General features: G+C 45.0%; 1 protein-coding gene across 6 annotated transcripts in view; it reads left to right on the top strand.

Annotated features, from left to right (window-relative positions):
• Positions 1 to 2,691: 2,691 nt before the first annotated feature.
• The window catches only part of ATP2B1 (ATPase plasma membrane Ca2+ transporting 1), a 138,377-nt gene continuing 131,871 nt past the window's right edge, over positions 2,692 to 9,197 (top strand). For 2 of the 6 annotated variants that reach the window (XM_059683763.1, XM_059683764.1), the window contains exon 1: positions 2,692 to 2,830. The gene's annotated coding sequence lies outside the window, so the exon portion shown is untranslated. Of the gene's footprint in view, positions 2,831 to 3,301; positions 3,434 to 9,197 lie in introns of those variants that run through there. The other 4 variants (XM_059683765.1, XM_059683762.1, XM_059683760.1 and 1 more) reach the window with 3 other exon arrangements.

The raw sequence follows: 9,197 nt of genomic DNA, 5'->3' as shown, positions 1-9,197 counted from the left end.
TAAGAGAACTTTTAAGTCTCTTGACAATAAATTGCATTATTATACTGTTCTTATTATAATTAGATCAATTAAATCTATGGAATGAGGTCAAACATTAAAAAGATATGGTTATATATCCAGTAGCATCTTTGAATTCCAGTAGCTCCATTTTTTAGAAAATGCTAATTATGTGATCAAATATTTTCTTGATTTTTACATTGAGACATATGGCATTGAGACATAAGGAGGTTTCAATACTAAATCTTCAGGAGAGAAAAAAAGAATTTCCCAATGTGCAATTATTTCTATATTGCTTTCAGCCTTTATTGCTATTTAAGGAATGAAAATATAGAAATCAAACTACAGAGTACAATCATCTTGACTACTACTGTAAAAGTAAGTCATTGTGACTCACATTTCATGAAAATAATACATATAAATATGATCTTGGATGTATATGTATATAATCTCTGTAAGTAAAATCTCCATTAAAATCATGTTCTAAACTGAACATGCCGAGTAATTTTTCATGAGCACAACACTTTAAGAGTGTATATTTTATAATTTGGAGCTGCAACAAACCCACAAAGTGAACAAATTCTAGTTTAATCTGTTATCCATTTTGCTACTGCTCTATAGCAAGGATTCATACATATATTACTTTAATGTCACACTCTTGATGACAGTAGAATGCATAATTCAATTTTCTATTGTGATTTCCTTGGAGGAAAAGTTGGACAAAAGCCAATTATTCTTAAATGTCTCTAGGCTGTTTTGAAAAGTTAATATGTTCTGTTAAGTTTTTAAATAATGTCAGGAAGGGCTATTGTACCACACCAACCAATTCCTTAACAGTGATTAACGAGAGGAAAAACTGTGTCATTCTGCCCAGTGCTAACTTTGCTGGTCCAGGGAACAGCTCACAACTTGGTAATGTGTGTCCTGGTAAGACAAATTAATTAAAAATATTATTTTCAACAGGATTCATTAGGAGTTTTTGCTTTCTAAACTTTTACATATTTTGTTTCTAAACCTTTAAAAATATTTTAAAATAAAAGCTTTTAGAGAGTGAATATACGTAATAAAGTCCTTCACATCGCCGGTATGCTTTTGGGAAGACGTTACAAAGAGTAATTTTTCCAGTCTTGGAATGAAGAGAAAGGAGGAGACTGCAGAACTTATCTTTTTGCCCTGATTAAGTGGTATTGAACACAATACTGACAAGGTCTCTGAATGAGCCGCGATGGTTAGTTCAAATAGAGCCGATTAAAGGAAGATGGAGCACACTCTCTTAGGTTAAGGCACTAATCTTTACATATCTGTGTATTTGTGTGTAGGAAGGAAAAACCGTTTTATTTTTATTTTTTTAAAATATATCTTTATTGATTTCAGAGAGGAAGGGAGAGATAGAAGCATCAATGATGAGAGAGAATCATTGATTGGCTGCCTCCTGCACGTCCCCTACTGGGGATCTAGCCCGCAACCCGGGCATGTGCCCTTGACCGGAATGAACCTGGGACCCTTCGGTCCACAGGCTGACGCCTATCCACTGAGCCAAACCAGCTAGGGCAAAACCGTTTTATTTTTAAAGTAGACATCACGATGGATGGTTCTGATTAACTTGCAAAATCTCTTGAAGGTTGGGCAAAGCTGACTACCTTTTAGCATCTGCATTCCGCGTGTTACTCGGTGTGTTTTGTCTTTTCCCCACACGAAAGAAGGGTGATGGGTAAAGACGGCACAAGTGAACTATAAGAGCCAACAGTTGGGCATCGGCAGAACCAGCAAACCCAGAAGACGCCGGGATGTTACGCGCGGGTGTGTGTGTGTGTGGGGGGGGCCTGTTGGCACCGGGGGCGCCGGTTAACCCTTTGCGCGCTGAAGAGGGATCCCAGGTTGCGAGGCCGACCCTCAGCCACGGAGAAGGGGCGTCCGGCACTCGTGGGGAGGGTGGGCCCTCCTCTCCCAGAAGGAAACGAGTTGGGAGGCACTTGGGTTGTCCGGCGTGGGCGTCACGGCCCGGGACGGGCAACGAGTCCGGCAGGGAGTGAAGAGAAGCATTTCAAATCTGCTGACAAATGGTCAGCCTGAACCTGCCGTCCCCTGGAGCGCTCGCCCTCCCGCGCCCGCGGCCCTGCTCCTGGGCCCCGGGAGGAGGGGGGCGCGGGCCGTGGGTGGCTCGGGCGGGGCCCCCGGGGAAGGCGCCCGCGTCCGCCAGCGGCAGTCAGCGCGCTCCAGCTTCCACGGTCGCGGGAGCCCCCGACCCCGCGCCGGCACAGCAGCTGTGACTGACGTCGTCACCGCCCCGCACGCCCCAGCCACCCCCTCCGCCCTCGCCACCCCCCGCCCCTCTACGTCATGGAAACACGGACGTCAGACCCTCCCAGCCAATCGCAGGTGGCGGCAGGAGGAAAGGCGCTTGAGACACGGGGCGGGGGCAGCGGCGAGTCCCGGCGCTCTGGGAAGGAAGAGAGGGAGGGCCGGGCGGAGGCGTGGGCCCCCCGCCCCGTGCTCCAGCACCCTTTCCGGACCGCGCGGCAAGTTCTCCTCGCCGGGCGCGCGCTCGCCAGCCGGGGGCGCGCTCGCTGGGTCCTCCCCTTAAACGCCCCCTCCGCGCCGCCGGGCTCCCAGTCCCGGTCCCAGCCCGGCTCTCACCGCGTGCGCGCGCGCCCGCCCGCCCCCAGGCTCCCCGCGGGTCGCGTCACGTGACCGCGCCCAGCCGAGGCGGCAGCGGCGGCGGCGCGAGCTTCGGCGGCGGCGGCGGCGGCAGTGGCAGCGGGAGCAGCTGCGCCGCCAGCGTGGAGCGGGAGGCGTGTGGGTGTGAAGAGAAGGGAGCACCAGACCGGAACGGGTGAGAGTTCTCTCCCCCTGCCTCCTCCGACAGTCTTGCGGGCCACCCGGTGCCAACGGGGCTCTAGCCCTCAGCTGCGCGCAGCCCCCTCGTGCTCGGCCGTCCGCCGAGTGGCCGCGGGCCCCGCCCCTAGCGGGTCGGGCTGCGGGGCTCAGCGAGGGGTCTGCACCCCGCCCGCCTCTGCCTTTGCGGATGGCGGCGGGAGGCTGGCGGAGCTACCCGTGCTGAGCGCGGCGCGCCCAGTGTGCGGCTTTGCGGAGCCGAGGAGGCGGGTCCTGCGGGGACCCGGGCGGCCACTCGGCGGCTGCCGGGCTCTGGGCGGGGGCCGAGCCGGGTGCCGCCTCCTGCTCTGCCGCCTCCTCACTGTGCAGCGTGAGTAGGGAGCCCCGGCTGGTGGACGCCGAGCCTCTCGGCTCCGTAGCCTCATCCCCGAGGTGCAGCCGCACCTCCGCGTGGCGCGCTCAGCCCTGCGAGCAGGCTGCGGACTCGCCGAGGACCGAGCCCCTGTGCTCTGCGCTTCCCGCTGTCCCTCACCCAGCCCCGACCCCCGGCAGCCCCCCCTTCTTTTTCTCCTTTGGAAAATGGTTCCTGCTGCCGGGCGAGGTGAGTGGCGGCCGCCATCCGCCCGCGGCCGGGGCGATGGGGCAGGTCACCTGCGGGAAGGCCCGGCGGAACTCGGGGGTCGGGGAGTCGCGGAGGGGGTGCTGACAGTTGGGTGCCCCGCGCCCCACAGCGGCTTCAGCAGGTCCGGGAGAAGTTGGCGGGGGCGTGCGGGGGGCCTCTTGCAGGTTGTCGCCTGCCGCTCCCGCACGGCGATCGTAAAGGTGAGCGGGTTCCTGGGAGTGCGCCTTGCGCCGGGAGTCCCCGCCCAGGGCCCGAGGGACCGGCTCGGCGGGGCTCCGTGTGTGCACTCGCCGCTCTCCTCCAAGCCGCCTCGGCAGAGCCGGAGCTCATCCCGTCGCCAGCCGCCCCCGCCCGGCGCGTGGTGACCTTCAGGGCAGCGGTGCCCGGCACTCCCTCCCCGCGCCCCGAGGGGGTCACCCCTTTAGTCCCCGCCTGCGACCCCACTGGGTCTCCGACGGGGACCCCTCGCCAGCCCCTGTGCGGGGCTGCTGGACTGATTCGTATCACACCGACGGCGATTCCCTGGGAGTTGGAGAGCCGTCTCGTGTCGCCTTTCTCCCGGCGTCTCCTGTCTTCCCCAACCTCCCTCCCCAGGATGTTCCCGACTGCTTCCGATTCGCATTTTTTCGATTTAGTTTAAGGGGGGGGGCACCTTGCGTCCTGCACCCCCTTTGTGGAAAGGGTCAGTGAGAACGAATCGGGTTCCCGTTGCGGGGTTGGGGACATGCTCCCTGTATTACATTGGCAGGAGAATCCTGTGGCTAAGCTAGTTAGCGACCCCTGGTTCTGCGCCGCGGTCACTAGCCAGGCTGGTCTCCGTGCGCATTTCATTCACCAGTTTTCTGCGGGACTCGCAGTGCTGGCAAGTGTGCTCGCATCCTGTGCGGTGCGGCGGGCTGGACGTCCAGGGCAGGGGGTGCTCGGGTGGGCGGGAGGGGTCTCTAAATCTGCGGAGGGCTTGACCCTCCTCCGCAGGCGTATTTTTACCTTTCCTGCGGGTTAGATCGCAGCAGCCAGCCACTTTAAGCTGCTATGCATTCCACTTCTCTGGGTTTATTAATAATCTAATGGCTCCTGTTGGTATCGATTGCTGTTCATGATAGATTACTTAGGGATTTTTTTTTCATACGTGTGTAGGTCTATGCTTGTATCTGGACTGTCTGCCTTTCAACATGGAAGCCTTTGTTGTGTTTAACCTCCTCCACCTGAGGACAGTCTTACTTTAAAATAACGCTCTTGTACAGCGTGGGCGTATTTTCTAAGAAGAAGTACTTGTAAGGATCTGCTTTGTATGAGGCTCTCCTTGAACAGAGGGTGTGTAACCCTTTGGATGGTGGCCCACAGGAGTGAATGGAGGGCCTTCACGGCTTGCCCTGCTGCTAGCCTTCCCCAGACTCCTTATCCTTGTGAGTGGCACAGACGGATCCGGGGAATTAGTAGGATTGGAGGGGAACCTCTTTTTGTATTTGGCCTTTCTGCTGGGTCCCCCGCTCCCCCTCTTTTTTTTTCTTTTTCCACCTGATGAGTTCAAATTTGAAGTAAATAGAAACATTTTCTTTAAAGGAGCCGTTGAAAGCTAGTATATGAAATGGGCTTATTTAGCCATGACTTCAGGAGGATGTTTTTAGCTTCTACCTTGCTTTGGGTGAGACAGTTAAATTGCTGTAATTAAGGGTGAATCTCTGTCCTGATTTTGGCTTGGGTGTAACTGCTAAGATCTTTGAAAAGTGTTATTGCCTACCATATAGTCTGCAAAAGTGAGTCACAATCGGGTGAGTTGAGGACAGAGCGCCACCTTTAATTTAAAATTTCATGATTTTGTTTTATTAAAATGGTGAAAATTCAGAGTACGCCTTCTTGATTTTTATTGCAGTTGTCATCACTGGCATCCTCATTTAGATGTATGAGATGGTTTTGTCTTCATTTTCCGGCAATTCTTGACTCTTTTAGGGGGATTTCTGCAACTATATGGGAAATCATGGTTTTTAAATTGAAGCTTGGGGGTTCAATGTAGGATTCTGAGATGAGGTGAGAAACTTGATTTGTGCTTATGATAAAGTAATAGGGGCAATGATATCTAGACACTTAGAAAAAGAAATAAGGAAAGTAATAGCTGCATTGTATGTGACAGCTAGCATTGACACCAAATAAGGGTACCTACCAGGATGATAGTGGTCTTACCATTTTTTTTTTTTTAGCTTGTGTGCTATTAACATTCTAAAGTAAACATGTACAATTATTAACCTTGCTTGAATAAGGTCTAGTAATTCTTTTTGTTTGTTACTCATCTTCCAACAGTTTGCCTTTCATAGTTTTACAATTACTTGTTTTTAAATAATACAAATAAGGACTTGCAGCAGGACTAACATGCAAAATTATTAAAGACCATGTTGGAACAAGTGGTTCCTATTTATCCTCTAGAATATATCACATATAAAAGAAAATGGAGTTTTTAATGCTTAGAAACCAAATGCTATAGTGACAGTTGAACTGGTGAGTTTCCTTCCCTGCCCACTTGCTCTGTCCCCCTTCCTCCCAAATAAAAATAATTAAGGTACACTATCTCTTTAGGCACAGAAGACACAAAGATTTATTAGGTCTCAAGTAATGAATAAATTAATGTATGGATAGTACCAAATACAGTTTTAATTATAAACCACAAGCTATTATTGTCCTATCTGCATTTAAGTTCCGCCACTTATGATTCCTTCACAAACTATAATAAAACATAAGCTATTGAGCTATAGATACATTTTATTAAGTTAAAGCTAAACATATCTGCTTGAGGTGAAAGGTGGTTTACGCTTTTTCAATCTGGAATATGGCCTCAGGTTAAAGGACATTTTTGAGCAATTAGTTTGATGTATGCAGAGTAATTGTACATTGTTATGCACACTTTGATAGAATCCTTGATTTGGGGATTTCATTTTTTTGACAGACATGTTAACTTCATTTTGGATGAAATAATCTCTTACCATATAAATTGAGTTGTATAGGTCCACAGGTTTTAAGAGGAATGGCTAATTACAACTAATACTGGTCTTTTTCAATACTACTAGTAGAAAAAAGGAGTTATTTGCTCTTTTATTTCCCGTTATATTTTTACACATACATGCAGTTGAAACTGGTTGTTTTCACTTTTTAATTTTGGAATTTTGTAATGAATGAGCAAAAGAAAAAAAAAAGAAAAATCCACAAATAAAAAGGAATAAAGATCAGGAAGCAGAAACTTAAGAATTATATTTTTTGCAGTTTGGGTAAGAATATTTACTCACCTAGTTGAAAAAGAATAATTATCTTCTAGTAGGTGTCATGATATATAGAAGGGTACTGAAAGCAGCTTATTTTGGAATTTATAGAATCTGAGATAACATTGAAAGAAAATGATAAACTAGTTTTGAGAGTAATTTAAAAAAAGAAATAACTTTTAATGAGATATTTTTAGCTTTTCAGACGTTTTGTATACAAACATACACATTGCCTTGTTAAAATTTATTATGGAAATTGTCAAATATATGAAAAATACAGATAGAGAATGAAAACAGTAATTGTGACAATTATCAACTCATGGTCTATCTAATATATCTTTAAACAATAGATGTTAGGAATGGGAACATAGGACAGGTAACTGAATTGATTTCTTATACTTCATAGTTTACAGAATATAGTATTCTATGTCTAATACAAATAGTATTCTTTATCTAATTGAATCTGAATGTCAGTTTTTATGTTTTTCATTGTTTCCGTAATGCTCTATTTTATAGCAGGCAACTAAAGACTATGCCTCTCAAATTTTGCTCTCTTGATAATGCCTTTGGTTTATAAATTGCTTTACAGTGTTTAAGAATGTGTTTACATAGTATCTTATTTGATTCTCACAACATATGATCCTGAGATGAGTAATCAGTTGAACCATCCTGCCCCCCAACTCTGCCGCCGCCCTGGAAGGTAAAATGATTTCTAGGTCCTAAGGTCATATAGCTAGCCACCAGATTACCCAGAACTACTTTAGGTGGCTTCTAGTTTTTGCTCTATTGCTCTTTCCATTATACATGTATATGTAAGTTTGTTAAAGTTATATGAATTTATGAAAAATCAGTTTCTGACCAGAGTAAATTTTGTAGTGGAATATGAACAGGTTTGTTTAGGTTTAGCTTTATAAGTTTAATCATTGCTTGTATTTGGTATAATGTAAACAGTTCATGCCCTGATTTACTTAACAACTGAGTAAATAAATTTGAACATATTTGAAATACTGTACTTTTAATATTGCGGATTGGATTATTTTTAAGTTAGCAGTTATGTTTTCAAACACCCATTGGTCTCTGAAATTATTTAGGTGTCTCTTAAATCTTGAGTTAAAAATAAAATGGCCCATAAGTTTCTTCTTTTAATTCCTGCTATAATTTTTTTTGTGTACTTGTTTGTTTTCCCCCCACAACATGTTTATTACCTAAGTCTTTTTGAAATACTAATCTGTGAATGAAATTTAGTTTAAAAGGCTCGCAAGCCAGGAGATTTTAATTCTTGAAATCCAAAACCTTATTATAAATCTAACAGGGAAGGTAGTGGTTCTCCAGCATCAGTGTGCATGAAGATCACCTGGGGGAGTTATTGAAAGTGCAGATTCCCTGGCATTGCCTCTGCAATTCTGATTCAGCATATTTGGGGTGGGGCCTAGTAGTTTGCATTTTGAAAAACATTGATGTTGAATTTATACCTAAGTTAAACGTATGTAGTAGAGATGTTTTTATAAATTAGAAGGACATCATTGATTTTTTTTGACTTTGAATGTAGCGGAATCAAAAGTTTTGACTATTATAGCCACGTTTGATTTATGGATTTGGTGGTTTTGTGGCAATTGTAAAATTGATAAATTGAAAATATTTCCATTATAGGTATGCATTGTCTTCTTTCAGAAGGTCCACCTGTGATTATATATTAAGTTACTTATTAAACACTGTAAACTCCTAGACAGAGAATATTCTCTTTTTTGTTTTCATGCCTCAGTGTCTGCCATTTCCAAGTGACTTGAATGGACATGGGGGCTTATTTTTGTAAAAATAATGCATGCTGTGTCAATATAGTACTGTGTATTTATGCTCTAGTCTAGCTCAGAAAAGACATTGACTTGTTCCTTCAAACTAAAAGGACATAAATTGGTGAATAAGTAGTGATTCTTACTAGTTTCAGTTAAAAAGCAGCCGTTCCTTCAAAAACAGCAGCTTAGTGCCTACTTATCTTTAAAAACTATTAATGATATAAGACTAATTGATAATTTACCATTCTGTGCATTAAAACAAGTTACTGCTATTTCACTTAAATGGTAAATAACAGATTATAGTTCAGCAATTTATTGTAAGGTCCATTTGTTATAAACTGATCTGACTTTTTGAACTATTTTATCTGCTAGTTACTAGTATATACACACATGGATTACTTTCTATTTAAGACCAGTTTTAAAATGCAGTTGTTTTTGCTTCATTTATAACAGTGTAGTAAATAGTTGCATCTGTATTTAAAATACATATTGTAATGAAATTAATTTCAAAGCAAATTCAGCTCAAGACTGTGCTTTGTATTTTCCAAAACTTGAGGTTTGTTGGCTATGCCTTAGGATATATTTAGGAATCATGAGTTATAATTACAGATGACTATAGGAATTTAAACTAATAAAGCTTTCTGGCAGTGGAATCCAGATAAACTATTGGTAAAGTTTTCACCAAGTTCTTTTAAACTCTTT

This window comes from Myotis daubentonii, chromosome 2, assembly GCF_963259705.1.
Source record: "Myotis daubentonii chromosome 2, mMyoDau2.1, whole genome shotgun sequence".
In the NCBI taxonomy this organism is placed as follows: domain Eukaryota; kingdom Metazoa; phylum Chordata; class Mammalia; order Chiroptera; family Vespertilionidae; genus Myotis; species Myotis daubentonii.
This window is presented reverse-complemented; position numbering and strand designations above follow the sequence as displayed.